Here is a 13867-nt window from a genome sequence, read left to right as displayed (position 1 = left end):
TTGGCTCGCTCTGTTAAACACACTTGATAATATCCCTTGAGCAAGTCCACTTGGGATAAGTACCGGGCATTACCAATGGCGTCAAGGATGTCATCTATCCTTGGCAAGGGGTATGCATCCTTGACAGTCACATTATTTAATTTCCGATAGTCTGTGCACAATCTAACCTTACCTTGGGGTTTTGGCACCAAGATACAGGGTGAGGCCCAGGGGGACTCACAAGGTGTGGCCAGTCCATGATCCAGGAGATACTGTACCTCAGCACGCATGACTTCCTTCTTGCTAGGGCTGATTCGGTAGAAGGGTTGACGAATCGGCCGGGTGTCAGGGAGCAGTTGGATGTCGTGCTGAGTTACATTACACTCTTGTGGATCATCTCGGAACAACTCCTGATGTTCCTTGAAGATTTTGATGAGAGGTGCACTATTATTGTCCTGAAAATAATTATGAAGATCAGTTAGGATTTCCGAATTGGAAAGCGCTGACTCAGTGTCAGTTCTTTCGGGAGGAGAAGCAGGGAAGGTCTCACTGTGGATGTATGGACCTTTAAAGGAAGAATATGTTATCAATACAGTGGGAGGAGTACCATTATATAGCTTCAGGAGGTTGACGTGGCACGACTGGGTCTTCCGCCGCCTATCTGGAGTCTCTAGAACGTAGTTGTGGCTGTTTCTGCACTCCTTGATGCGGTAGGGTCCTGAAAACCTGTTTTGCAAGGGAGAACCTGGGATAGGGAAATAGGCAAGCACGAAGTCTCCCGGTTTAAATTTCCTTACTTTGCTGTTCTGGTCGTAATGAGTCTTCATCCTCTCCTGTGCTTTTAATAGATTATCCTTAGCAAAGTTATGCACCCTCTCTAGAATGTGTTGTAGGTTTTGAAGAAACTGGGGCACATTCTGATGCTCACTGAAGGTGGCATCACGTAGAGAGTCTTTAAAAGCTTTGAGAGGAGTACGGCACTTACGTCCGTAGAGCATCTCATAAGGAGATACTCCTAGAGACTCATTGGCAAGACTTCTAAATATACACATTATTAAACCTATTTGCTTATCCCAATCCTTAGAGGTTTCATTGCAAAACTTCTTAAGGAGTGCTTTAATAGTCTGATGACTACGCTCAAGAGAACCCTGTGAAGCAGGATGATAGGGGCTGGACAATACCTGTGTGATGTTGAACTCTTCCAGTGTCCTCTTGAAGAGATCACTGGTGAAGTTGGTGCCACAGTCGCACTGAACCTCCCTTGGAAATCCATACTGGGTGAAGATCTTCAATAAGTGTTTCACAACCGTAGCACCCGTAATGTTCTTTACTGGAACTGCTAGGGGGAATCTGGTGGTAGGACACAGGATGGTTAGTATATAGGCGTTACCTGAACTGGTCCGAGGTAAAGGACCAACACAGTCTATAATAAGTCTGTGGAAAGGTTCCGCAGGCACCTCGATGGGTGTCAGTGGTGCTCTGGGGATAGAGATGTTCGGTTTACCTGCCATCTGACATGTATGACACTGTTTGACGTACTGTTTGACGCTATTTACCATACCTGGCCAGTAGTAGTCTTGACGGATTCCGTGGTAGGTCTTGTAAAATCCGTAGTGCGAGAGTGCTCCGTGGGCCAGGTGTAGAATAGTGGGCCGCAGGCTGACAGGAATCACTAGTTGTTCGACGTTGGCCCAATCGTCCTCCTCCTTCAGTTTACTGGGTCTGTATCTGCGGTAGAGCAACTCGTTCTCTAGGAAGAACCCAGGAATACTGTCAGGTTGAGTCTCAGCCTGGAAGAATAATGGTGTCAAGGTAAGATCTTCCCTCTGTAACTTACGGAACTCCAACGTGGTCAGATTCGGGGGTAGTTTCTGAGGGTCTTGAGGGACAGCGGTAGCAGTAGAGTCAGCTGGCTGTGGCCGTGCAGCTTGTGCACGGGTGGTCACTAAAACCGGAGGAGAAACTTCATCACTCTTTTGAACCTTTGCTGGAACATACTCAAAGATGGGATTATCCATTACAGAGGTACACACCTGGGGTTTGTCCATGACGATCAGGTTGGTCGGTTGCAGGTCTTCTGCCAAGTCGTTGCCCAGGAGAAGTTGCACTCCAGGCATGGGAAAAGGCTTTTCCCTGATGGCGACTTGGACTTCACCGGTCACGAAGGGACAATCCAGGTGGACTCTGGCTAGAGGATAAGGAGTGGTAGCAGTGAGGTCAGTGATGAGGACGGTTTCCCCGGTGTAGGCGATATTGGGCACAGCTGATTTCAAAATAATTGATTGAAGAGCCGCTGTGTCCCTCAAGATCTTCAGTTTGAAACCTCCCTCCGGATCTGAACCGTTGGTAGAGACAGTTCCAGTATACAGGTGTTTACTGAAAAGAGAAAGATCATTAACATGAACACCAACATTCATCACAGGCTTACCGGACTTAGGAGGAGTCTGTTTGGGTTGAGTGGATTCAGTATTACCTTTGTATTGAGACTTACCACATTTATCTATGGTAGTTCCATAGAGTCTACAATACTTACTGTACAATTGCGAGCCAGCTTGATCGGTACTCACTTTCTCGTAACTGTACCAAGACTTCTTACTGGAAGGTGGTTCTGGTGTCAGCCGGTGGATGAGGCTGTAAGTGTCAGCCGACTTAGCACACTTTAGGTAGTCGGTCTCTTCTTTATCTGCTAAATATAAACGGACAGGAGGAGGCACACGCCTCAAGAATTCTTCAACTAGCATGAGGTTGACGAGTTCTGCAAAGGTAGAGACATGTGCTGCTTCCAGCCATTTCATAAAATATCTCCTTTTGTTATTAGCAAATTCTAGAAAGGTAGTGGTACTTGCCTTTAGGTGGTCACGGAATTTTCTTCGGTAGCTTTCGGTGGAGAGAAGGTAGGCGTCCAACACTGCTTGTTTCAGAGTCTGGTAGTCATTCTCAGACGCCAAAGTACTGAGTGTAACTGCAGCTCTACCTGTGAGATGTACTCTGAGAAGGGTAGCCCATTGGTCGGCAGGCCAATTAAGTTGATTAGTAAGGGTCTCAAAGGTGGTGAAAAATACGTCGACTTCTGTCTCTACAAATGGTGGCATTAACTTACTTGCATGTGAGATATTGAAACTTACAGGAAGACTGGCGGTAGCTTGCTGGCGTTGAGCGAGGTGTGTAGTTTCCAACGCGAGTTCTTGTTGACGACATTCCATAGCCATAGCAGCTTGTTGTTTGTCATGCTCGCGTTGCATCTCCAGGTGGCGTTGTTTTGCTTCAAGCTGTACTCGCTCACGCTCACGGAGTATTGCTATCTCACGTTCTTGTTCTTCTTTCCTCATTGCAGCTTCTCGTTCTTTTATTTGTAAAGCTTCTTTTTGTTGTTCTCGTTCGATCTTGGCAAGCTCTAGTTTGAGTTTCATCGTTGCCAAATCAGGTTATCCGCAATAGAGTAAGTTTCGTGAGTTTCAGAGTCAATCTTACCTTCCTCTAAGAGATGATCCAGTAACAGGTTATGCAGTTCATTTTTGTTGGCTCCATGGGGAACATCTAGTTGATACTCATGTGCAAGAGCTTGTAATTCGATCCTCTTGGCACGACTTAAGTTCCCTATTTCACCTGCTGGATCTGCACGGAAAACTTGGAGACGAAACATGGTGAAATTAGCAAATAAATGCACAACGAATATACTGTTGTGATATGGTGAAATGTCAGAAACAGGATAACGTGGCAACTGGTACCTATCCTGTGGAATCGTTAACAATTAATGTTAATTTCAAGATGGTAAATGATTAATAAATCAAGATCGCAGGAAATCTTGTATCCGGTACTCAATGCAAGAGGATAAGGGCAAGAAAATCCTACTAAATAAGCGAAACTGAGTTTCTAAAACAAATGAAACATTTAATTGCCTCAAAAGTGAATTAGGTAGTCCAAGAATGTAGGCATACCTTGCCGAGTCTCTATAGGACATAAGCAAGTTTTTCCCACTGAAATGAAATATCATGCTTACAGAATTAGCGAACTTTTGTGCTCTGAAAAAAGAAAGCTAATTCCCTACCTAGGTAAATATCATCATCTCTGACCGACGTGTAGGGGTGCGAGGTGTCAACTGGTGACGAGAACTGCTGCTGAGGTCCCAATTCAGCAACTAAAGTTCGTACTAGAGGAACTATGGCCCTCTTTATCCTCCTACCGTCGGATTGCAGAAGATTAGGTGCTCTTGATCCGGGGACAGACCACAGTACCAGGGTACCAATATGATGATCTGCCGAAAATATGAGAAATATCCTAGGGACAAAAGATGGTAAACACGAGTAATAACACGGAGGGAGAGATGACCAATTAAGAGAATGACTGAGGCCTACAGTCACCACGTAATCCAAAGTTGTCTCACCTTCACCATATGCTACTCTCATAATGCACAATACACACAGCACCATATGAAATTAAAATTGAATATTGAAAATAGTTAAAAGCTACTGTACCAAAGCCAAGTACGCTTACCACAAATTTACGTTCTGGTACTAGTACCTGAGTGAAGCTCCTTGGACAGGCCCCCATGAAATGTGATGGTAAACTGTTGGAATGTTGATGTTTGGCAGTCCTCCAATGGCAGGGGGCAATGCCTTGTCACATTTACATGTCAAAGAGACTGCTTGCCTGTTTGTCTGTGGTAAGGTAATGGGAAGACACACAAAACACAAAATATAAACAATGAAATTTTAATTACTTTAGAAAACAAGATATGAACAAAGACAATCCCTTGGCTTACGTAAAATTCAAAACAAGTCAACAAACAAAACAACATAAATAATTAATGAACCTAAAATTTACTCTAAAATAAAATGAAGTGCAAGACAATAATGATAACAATCAGATGCTGAGAATACTGGCTAAAGCTGCCACCTCCCTTAGTACACGACAGCCAGGGCTTAGTCTACCAGAGAGAGATGTCAACTTCTAAGAGCACAGAGATATTCTGAGGAGAACTGCATGTGCTGGGCCAGACATCGACTCAGGTAGTGGGGTAAGTGCAGGTGAAGATGTGGTTGGCGATACACCAGCCAATCAGGAGCAGGCAGGCGAAGAATGGGTAGTTTGCTCGTTGAAAGGCGGGCGGGGAGCCGGCGTGTCTGGTGGTGCAAGGTACCCTTTGCTTCCTGGGCAAAACGTTTGGCGATACTGGTGGACGTATCTTCAATATAGTATCTTGTACTTGTAAAATGACGTGAATTATATAGGGAAGAGCAGGCTCAATCTCTCTTGAAAGAGATTATCGTCACAATATATATATATATATATATATATATATATATATATATATATATATATATGTTGTACCTAGTAGCCAGAACGCACTTTTTGGCCTACTATGCAAGGCCTGATTTGCCTAATAAGCCAAGTTTTCCTGAATTAATATATTTTCTCTAATTTTTTTCTTATGAAATGATGAAGCTACCCATTTCATTATGTATGAGGTCATTTATTTTTTATTGGAGTTAAAATTAACGTAGATATATTACCGAACCTAACCAACCCTACCTAACCTAACCTAACCTATCTTTATAGGTTAGGTAGCCAAAAAAGTTAGGTTAGGTTAGGTTAGGTAGGTTAGGTAGTCGAAAAACAATTAATTCATGAAAACTTGGCTTATTAGGCAAATCGGGCCATGAATAGTAGGCTGATAAGTGCGTTCTGGCTACTAGGTACGACATATATATATATATATATATATATATATATATATATATATATATATATATATATATATATATATATATATATATATATATATATATATATATATATATATATATATATATATATATATATATATATATGTCGTCCAACAGAATTCTGTTGGACGACATATTCGACCTCGAGACACAAAAGAAGGTCACTACCAAAGATACCTTACAAGCAGAACTTATTGCAGAAGGAGGAAAGAATCGAGGCAACTACAAAAGCACCATACTGTCCCCCGAGCTTAGAGCGGCAGCTAAAAGCCTTCGCGAGAACAAGGAGATAGTTGTCAGGAGAGGTGACAAGTCGCCAATATATGTCATTCTTAAAAAAAACGAATATCTGGCGAAAATGAACATCATACTCTCTGACCAAACTAAGTTCCAAAGGGTAACGAAGGACACTACAGCCGAATTAAAAGCAAAGGTCAACAAACTGATCGAAACTGTGAACGCCAAGAAATCCGGACTCCACCTGCCAAAGATCATTGGGGAATATAAACCTGGATATGCGTATGGAAATGTCAAGACGCACAAGCCTGGAAACCCACTTCGGCCAATCATTAGCCAGATACCCACACCCACGTACAGATTGGCAAAGCGACTCAACGGCCTGCTGACTCCTTATGTTCCTTGCGCCTTCAGCCTGAAGTCTCCAAAGGAATTTGTGGACTTACTGCGGGGCGCACGGGCCACAGGGATAAGAGCCTCGTTGGACGTAGAATCGCTGTTTACCAACGTACCTGTGGACGAGACAATCGGAATGATAGCCGACAGAGTGTATCGTGATCCAGCCTGTACTCCTCTTGACATGCCAGAAAGTATTCTGAGGAAACTACTCCAAGCTTGTACTAAAGAGGCACCCTTCTTGAGCCCGGATGGGCATATGTATAAGCAAGTAGATGGGGTCGCTATGGGTTCTCCCCTAGGTTTCCTGTTTGCAAACTTCTACATGGGTACCATCGAGCAAAAAGTCTTAGTCGACATGAACTTGAAACCGGCCATATACTGCAGGTATGTTGACGACATTTTTACACAGGTACCTGATGTCAGACATCTGCAGGAGCTGAAGGAGGCATTTGAGCAGAGTTCCGTGCTGCGTTTCACTTACGAGACGGAAAAGGATGGGAAGCTGCCTTTTCTAGATGTAACAGTCATGGAAAAGGGCGGAGGTTTCCACACTGCAGTCTACACAAAGGAAACAAACATAGGAATGTGCCTAAATGCCAACAGCGACTGCCCTGACAGGTACAAGAGGAGTGTTGTTAACGCATACGTCGACCGTGCTCTCAGCCACAGCTCAGAATGGAAGCAAGTCGACGAAGAACTCTGTAGGGTAAGGCAGGTTCTAGTCAATAACGGCTTCTCCAATGGTTTCATCGAAGACATCATAAGAAGGAAAGTGAAAAGCCATGCAACCTCTGAAGAGACAACTAACACAACACCTATACCCCCTATTAGACTATTTTACAGGAACTTCTTTTCCACAGCTCATAAAACAGAGGAAAGGGTCCTGAAAGATATTGTTAATAGAAACGTTATCCCTACAGACAAAAATCAGAGGATACAACTGACGATTTACTATAAAACCAGAAAAACGGCCAGCCTACTCATGAGAAACTCTCCAGACACGAAACAGAACGCTTTAAAAGAGACTAACGTCGTCTATGCCTTCAAATGCCCACTTGGGGACTGTAAGCTCCAAAAAACCCAGTATATAGGCAAGACAACAACATCTCTTTCTAGGCGTTTAACGATGCATAAACAACAGGGCTCCATTAAGGAACATATAATCTCTTCCCATAACCAAACCATCGCCAGAGAAATCCTAGTAAACAACACAGAAATCATCGATAGATACAGCGATAGCAGGCGGCTTGACGTTTGCGAGGCACTACACATCAAGAAGTCAACACCAGCAATCAACAGCCAATTATTGCACAACTATATTCTACCCACCTCAAGACTCCGCTCCAATATAGAAGCATCAAGAAATATGGACCAATAGGCTTTCTACAAACACTTCTATTCAATATCCATTGTTTCGTGTTCTGTCTTGTGTTGATACTTTTAATACCCTATTAATATCCTCTAATGCCACATCATCCTTCCCACCTCACTCAAATGTAATGCCACATCACCCTTCCCACCTCACTCAAAAGTAGATATAAAATCAGGGAAATGCAAATTCTAATCAGTTGTGTATTTGTGAAGTCTTTGAAAATGTAATAAGTTTTACGAAACGCGCCCGTGTCGCGTCAGACTAGAAATAAAAATGAATTTTGGAGAAGTGATTTTTGATTTACCTCCAACAGTGAAGCATAATGTACGAAAGATTGAGAAAATTCGTGTTAGAATTATTAATCTTACTTTTTCGGTCATATTTAATAAAATATATATATATATATATATATATATATATATATATATATATATATATTATATATATATATATACATATATATATATATGTATATATATATATATATATATATATATATATATATATATATATATATATATATACATATATATATATATATGTATATATATATATATATATATATATATATATATATATATATATATATATATATATATATATATATATATATATATATATATATATATATATGTCGTTCCTAGTAGCCAGAACGCACTTCTCAGCCTACTATGCAAGGCCCGATTGGCCTATTAAGCCAAGTTTTCATGAATTAATTGTTTTTCGACTACCTTACCTACCTAACCTAACTTTTTCGCTACCTAACCAAACCTAACCTATAAAGATAGATTAGGTTAGGTTAGGTAGGGCTGGTTAGAATCGGTCATATATCTACGTTAATTTTAACTCCAATAAAAAAAATTGATCTCATTGTCGGGGTTCACCGTAACAGGGGCGAGTAATAGTATACCCAAGGTCACTCACTATAGCCCTGCGGGTCTTTATTCTATCCTCGCGGCGCCACTGTACGCCAGGAGGGTATCCCAGTCAATCCCAACCGGCCTCTGATCGAGAATGAGTGAGAACACAGCTTGTTCTCTTAACTGCTGTGTGCCCGCCCCGACACAAGGCTCTACTACTAACCACAAGGTCGCCAACTGGTGTTTCCCGTGTCCAGTAACACGTCAGTGGTTTTGTTGAATTGTGATAACAGTGGCAAGAACACACTCAATAGGTCTGATATCAGGCAGGTATTTTTTCCTATCACTCTATTTCCTTTCATGTATTATTTAGCCACAAGAAACATGGAGGGGATGATATAAACGCCAAGGTAGTTTGTGTTTTACTTAAAACTAAAGACATCACATCCGTATATCATCAAGTAAACAGCTATTTCATGTGTAAGTCGCTCGTTTCCACATATAATCATGAACTCGCCAAGCTGGCAATGCTCTCCCTCACGTCAATGTCAAAATCAGCTGGGCGACTCTCCCCGCGCAAATGTTCGTTTATCAGTTAATCTGGCGTGAGGTGCATGTTTCTTTAAATTCTCAAGGATCATAAATGTTCAAACAACATAAATCTGCGCCAATAGCAATAGAACGTAAATACTTCGCTGCACTGATCTTGAACTCAATCAAACATTTCTCTATTAATGAACACAATAATTCACTATCATGGTATAACACTCTGCACTTCATTTAATGATAACACATGCAAGTATATATTACTGGAGTTCTCAGTAATTCCTTTCGCGGGCGAATATTCAATTGATCACTGCACACATGAATGGTTATTCAATACACAAGCATAGACATATGTATATATATAGATAAATCATAGATATCAATAATAGTAATAATATAGTTACTGGGCACGTAGCCTAACACCAAATACTGGTACACTTATATATATATATATATATATATTCTCTCACTAAATGATCATATTAAAGTCTCATGAAAGACATTATCAACACAGTAAATTCATCAATTACTCCGGGTGCCTGCACACACCAATAATAATAATAGATACCGTGAGTGCTCTATGTAGCCCCACTCTGCACACTTGTGCCTTACTGTGACATGGGTGAGCCTTGCTCACGACATACAAAATACTCTGGCTAAATAATATAGCTGACTAAAGGGGAATTTGGGAGGGAAACTAGAATCACCTCCTTCCACCTATCCTCCGGTGAGAGTTGAGTTGTAGCTCCTGGTCCAGGCTCCCGCCTCGTGTAGGGAACGCCCCCACACACACCCTGTCATGTCCTCCAGGAACCCAATCAACGTCCCATGATAAACGCGTCGTCTCCGTGTTCTGTCCTCGGCGGGTCCATGCCCCTCCTCCACGTCTTGTAGGGTTGGAGTCGGTCTCCCGGCCGTCAACTTCTCCTCCCAACTACGGCTGCCTACCTACGTCTCGGCTGCAGTCGTTCGGATTCCCAATTAGTGTCTTCTTTCACTGCTTCCTAGTGGATTGGCCCAGCCGCTACGTCGTCACTGTGAAGCTATCAGACGTCCCAGACGATACTGCCTAGACTTCACCTGCACAGCACCCGACCCTGGAGCACTTGATGTTCAATATTCCGTCAATTCCCTCTTCGGTTCACACATGGAATGAAGGAAGACCTCCCGGCGTACTAGCAGACTACGGGTGACGCATAAGATCCACAGGAGTGGCGAATTACTGTCAGATTGACAGGATCAACCTTCACACATCCATCCACCTTGACGTGTCGTGTCAGACTGATGGCGCTGCCGTGGTGCTATGACCGGACCCCCCTGCCTTCGTGACGTCATACTTGCCAAGGGAGGTTTTCATTGGCTCCCTGTGCCACCTCGCTGTCGGTGACCAATCTGGGGCCACTGACGTCACACAGTTTTGGCGGCAAAACAGAGGAGCCCGCGCCATATTGGCTTCCTAAATGGCCTATACCACAGGCCAAAATACTCTTCTTTTACAAATTTCTCGCCACCTGGAGAACACTACCCTCTACCACATATATAAAACTGATGCCTGCGACGTAGAGAACGCTCGGGTAAAGTGGACATGACTCTTACAGCAGGCATGGGAGAAATAAAAGGGGGGGGGGGGAACACCGTCACATACCCCTCCCCTTAAAATAAGAGTCATGTCTGATTAGTGTATACGGGACAGGGCATCCGCAACCACGTTGTCCTTCCCCCTGATGTGCTTGATGTCCAGCAGGTACTCCTGCAGTAGCAATGCCCACCTCGTCAGATGTTGGTTGGAGTTCCTCATTTTGTACAAAAAGGTTAGAGGGTTATGATCTGTGAACACAAGAACAGGTCTCGCCCCTCCTCCCACGTACACATCGAAGTGCTTCAGGGACATAACTAGCGCCAATGCCTCTTTCTCAACGGTACTATAGGCCCGCTGGTATTTCACAAACTTCTTAGAGTAGAAAGCTACTGGCCTATGTATCTCACTCCTCTCTTGAGCCAACATGGCCCCTATCCCAACGTCGCTGGTGTCCATGTACAGGATGAATCTGGCTGAGAAATCTGGGGATATTAATACCGGGGCCTCCGTCAACAGTTTCTTGGTCTTCTCAAAAGACTCTTGGCAGGCCTCTCCCCATCTCCATCGCACATTCTTGGAGAGTAGCTCGGTCAGGGGAGGCGCTACCGTGGAAAAATTCCTGCAGAACCCACCATAGTATCCTATCATCCCAAGATACCTTAACAACTCTTTACGCGTTCTGGGCACGGGGTATTCCTTAATGGCTGACACTTTGTGATCTACAGGGGTTACTTCTCCTTAGCCGATGATGAAGCCTAGGTACTCCAAGTGGGCCTTCACAAACTCGCTCTTGGCTAAATTTACAGTCAAGTTAGCCTTCTGAACAATTCCTTGAGTCTCTCCAGGTGCGTCTTCCAATCGTCGGCGTACACGACGATATCATCGATGTATACTGTGCAACCTTCGGCCCCCCTTAGCAATTCATTCATCATGCGCTGGAAACAGCTACCGCTGTTTTTCATTCCAAAGGGTAACAGCTTGTATTGGTACAGCCCGTCAGGTGTTGCGAAAGCTGATATTTTCCTGGCCTCAGGAATCAAAGAGATCTGGTAGTACCCCTTGAGCCGATCGACCTTGGATACGTACCTTGCATTGCCCACCTGGTCGATGCAATCGCTCACTCTTGGCATGGGGTGAGAATCTGCCACAGTGATGGAGTTCACCTTTCTGTAGTCTGTACAAAAGCGGAATGTACCATCGCTTTTCTTCGCTAACAAGCATGGGGAACTCCACTCACTTTTGCTAGGCTCTGCAAGGTCGTTCTCAAGGAGATACTCCACCTCCTTCCACATCAGCTCTCGCTTCTCTGGGCTTACCCTATACGCGTTCTGCTTGATGGGCCTGGCGTCCCTCACCTCCACCTCATGCGTTACACTCTTGTGTCGTCGGGGCACGTCGGTAAAGAGAGAGGCATTCTCCCTTAGTAGGGTCGTCAGGTCTGCGCTCTGTTGCCCTTCCAATTGTTGTAGTTTGTCCTCGATCTTCGCCAAACTCTCCGTATTGGTGAGACGGGTGCCGTCCGCCCTGGACCACTTTCCTTCCTCCTCTGGAAGTTCCTGGTCCACGTGCATGCACAAAATCGTCTTCTGCTGGGGGTCTCGAGTCACCGTCCCGTCCTGCACGGCGGCTCCTCCTTCCTCAGGGAAGAAAGGCTTCAGGCGGTCTACATGACACACCTGTTTCTTGCGGGGTCTATCCGGCTTCCTAATTTCATACGATACAGGACCCATCCGCTGTAGCACCTGGTATGGTCCCTCGAACCGCGACTCGGTCACTCTACTCTTACCCGGCAGCAATACCATCACCTGGGGCCCAACCTGGAACTCCCTCGGCGTAGCTCTCTTGTCGTACCATTCCAACATCTTACGCTGTGCCTCCGTCAGATGTTTCCCAGCTAGTTCCTTTGCTAGAGTGAGACGCTCCTTGAACTTTTGAACATATTCATTGACCGTTCCCACGGTCACTCCTGGTGTCCATTGTTCCTTCAGCATGGACAGAGGACTTCGCACCTCGTGTCCATACACCAGCTGGAAAGGTGAGAAACCTAACGATTCTACCACCGCGTTACGTATGGCAAACAACGCGGGGTATACTGCCTCATCCCACTCAGCCCCCTGTTCTGCGCAGAACACTCTCAGAACGGTCTTCAAGGTGGAGTGAAACCTTTCGATCGCCCCTTGCGACTGTGGTCGGTAGGGCGACGACCGAACCTATGTCACTTCCTAACTTGTCACTGTCTGTCTGAACCACTTAGACTGGAATATACTTCCACAGTCCGTCTGAATTTCTCTGGGCATCCCCACCCAAGAGAAAAATCGTTGTAGCTGCCCGGCTACTCCTCTCGACGTCAAACGTCGCATCGGGACGGCTTCTGGGAATCTGGTGGATGCACACATGATCGTCATCAGGTAGGTATTTCCTCGTTTCGTCCGTGGCAACGGTCCCACCCCGTCGACCAACAGACGCTCGAATGCAGGCCCAAACGCAGGAACAGGGAACAACGGGGCCTTCGGTATCGTGGGTTGGCTCTTCCCTGCCCTCTGGCAAGGTAAGCACGTCTTACAATAATGCCTCACATCGGCGTCCATACCTGGCCAGTAGAAATGATCCCTGATCTTACGCAGCGTCTTGGTCACCCCCAGGTGACCTGCAGAGTCCACAGAGTGCGACAGATCCAACACTGCCGCTCTGCACTGGGCCGGCAACACTACCTGATGCCTCGTACCTAGAGACTCTTCTCCGGCCTCCACTGTCTCATCAGCATGCCGTCCTGTATGTAAAAATGAGTGGCCCTCTCAGGACCCACACGTGCTCCTTTGGCCTCATGAATCAATTCGGGGAACTCTATCTGATGCAGCTCTCCAAGACGAGTGCGGTCCACTCCGAGAGAACTGGCGAGGGTCACCTGTAACTCACCATCCGGGCTGCCTTCGTCCTCCACTCGTTCTCCGGGTCCCACGAAGAGGTGGTCGATTCATAGGCTGTCGGACGTCTCCTCAGCCCCATCAGGTTCACTTCCTCTGTGTCCGTTGCACTGCCTCGGAATCACAGCACAAACCGGGAACGCCACCGTGGCGATTCCTTTCTCGTCCCCACAGGCGTTTAACACTCCGCCTGTCTCCTTATAGTGCTCCAAGCACTCCTCGCCCTTCACGAGGTTCGGGAGGAC

The sequence above is a fragment of the Procambarus clarkii genome, chromosome 34, assembly GCF_040958095.1.
Source record: "Procambarus clarkii isolate CNS0578487 chromosome 34, FALCON_Pclarkii_2.0, whole genome shotgun sequence".
Taxonomy (NCBI): domain Eukaryota; kingdom Metazoa; phylum Arthropoda; class Malacostraca; order Decapoda; family Cambaridae; genus Procambarus; species Procambarus clarkii.
The sequence above is the reverse complement of the archived record's forward strand: the minus strand, read 5'-3'. Positions refer to the sequence as shown.